Source organism: Arvicola amphibius, chromosome 1 (genome assembly GCF_903992535.2).
Source record: "Arvicola amphibius chromosome 1, mArvAmp1.2, whole genome shotgun sequence".
Lineage (NCBI taxonomy): Eukaryota > Metazoa > Chordata > Mammalia > Rodentia > Cricetidae > Arvicola > Arvicola amphibius.
In genome coordinates, this window is record NC_052047.1 from 120,023,901 (window position 1) to 120,026,353 (window position 2,453).

The window sequence follows — 2,453 nt, forward strand, 5'->3', positions numbered from 1 at the left end:
AGCGACGAAAGTGCCACGCAGCTAGGGTTTTGCTTTCCAAGCATGAGACCTCTACGCTGACGGCCAAAGTTCCACGCCTGCCCGGCTCTGCCCTCCAGAGCAAGATTCTCGGTTTAAAAACCTCAATAAGTCGAAAATGTAGCTGCTTGTTGCTTTAATTTTCATGCTTGCTTTGCTACTTAGACTAAGCGTATCTCCATGTGCTGAGCTAATGGCATTCATTTTTTTGGTGAGCTGGTCCGCCCCTCCCCCTTTGCTTACTATTTTTCTTCTACCCAGATTTCCGGGCTTGTCTGAATGATTTGCTCAAGTTCTCTGAAAACTAAAGATGCCAGTCCCCTTCCCTTCATCTGTGGAAGATTTCATTCTATGCATGTTCCGATTCTTGAATTTAAATCACATTCTCACTTTTCTATTTCCTTTCTTGATATGGTCATACCCCGATTTGCATTTCTCTTCTTGTTTGTCTCCTGGTTAAAGTGTGTGAAATGCCTCCCTTATGTGTTTGTGTGTATTCAAACACTTGGTCCCCAGCTGGTGGCTCTACCTTGGGAGATTGTAAGACCTTTGGGACTTAGGACCTGACTGGTGGACATTGACCAGGGGAGTATTGGAAGGTTATATCCAACTCTGGTCCTGACCCTAGGGCTCCCTGCTTTCTGATCCACAATGATGTAAACAAGCGTGGGGCTTACCCTTCCCGAGCACAAACAAGGCCTGAAGGGGCTGACTATGGGTACTAGCTGATCATAGTTGTCAACTTGAAACATCCCAGGAAGGAGGGAAGCTCAACTGAGAATTACCTCCATCATATTGGCCTGTGGGCATTTCTGTGGAGCATTTGCTTGATGCTGACGAACAGAAGAAGGCCCAGCCCACTGTTCACAATGCCAGTCCTGGGCTAGTGGGCCTGGGATATATAAGAAAGTAGACTGAGTAAGTCATGGGAAGTAAGCCAGTACGCAGCATCCTCCACGGTCAGTTCCTGCCTCCCAGGTTGCTGCCTGGAGCTCCTGCCTTAGCCTCCCTTGATGACAGACTTCTAACTTGCAAGGCAAATATCACAGCAACAGCAAGCTAACTAGGACACTTATCTTCTCCACCAAAGCCATAACGAAGCCATTCTACTTTAAGTTGTCTCTGACGTGTTATGTCCCGGTAACAAGAGACATAACTAATACAACATAATGATTTAAGGTTTTTTCCTAGATTGGTTATTAACAAATGCTTCAAAAATCCTTCCATGGCTTTCTGACTTGGACCAGAAGGTTGTTCTTCAGTGACGGGTTCCTGAGAGGGAGGACCAAGCAATGAGAAACAACAAAGAAGAGAGGAAAGCAGAGATCTTATACAATATATAGTCTTGTGTCAAGCAAACTATTAAGAAGTACAGCATCTTATATACAGTTTCCAGGGGAGAAGTGCAGCAAGAGGCTCATCAAGCAAAGCCACACCAAAGGAACCACAGGGTATCTCAAGGGATTCAGAGGCTGATAACTTCAGTCTCTTCAAGAGTTTCCAGGAACCAAAACTGTAACTCCTTCATGGTCCTGGCCTAAGCACCAATAAGACCTTGTCAAATCTGCTCCTGGGCAAAAAAAAAAAAAACAAAAAAAAACAAAAAAACCAGAACTGGTTGTGGTGATTTAAAAGAAAATGCCCCCCAATGCCCCCCCAAAGGGAGTGGCACTACTAGGAGGTGTGGCCTTGTTAGAGGAAGTGAGTCACTGTGGGAGCGAGCTTTTATGGTCTCACTTTGCTCAAGCTTCCTTCCGTGTGACAGTCAGTCGATTTCCTGTTTGCCTCAAGGCATAGAACTCTCAGCTATTCCTCCAACACCATGTCTGCCTGCCACACCGCCGTTTGATGATGATAATGGACTGAACCTCTGAAACTGTAAGTAAGCCACTACAATTAAATTTTTTCTTCATAAGAGTTGCCATAGTCATGGTGTCTCTTCACAGCAATAGAAACCATAACCCTTTTCCCTTTCATGGGGCCTCTGAGAAAACCCTTGGATCAACCCGTCTATCAGCTTCCCATCTCCATCATACTTTCCTCAAAGCCATCCTTGCCTTCCTCCCCCACTCCCAGCCTCAGCACTTCCTTAAGCTCCCTAGCACTCTCCCCTACCTCTCTCTGCCAACCATCCTGACTTCTCTCACCACAGGACCTTTGTGCATGATGTCCCTCTACCTGGAAGAGGGATATTTCTACCACATATGCTGTTCCCTCCCTTGCTTTTTTTCTAACCTTTTATTCCAGTGCCACCCCAAATCATTCACAGGCCACATCATCTAACATCTCAGTCTTGGGGGAGGGGGAGCAGTGTGGTTCAGCGTAGGCTAGAGAAATGGCCTAGGTTACATGAAACCACAGGTTGGAACACAACATGAATAAATAAAATAAACTCCTAGCAGTACCAACCCTAACCCCCCAGAGCCTGAGGACTG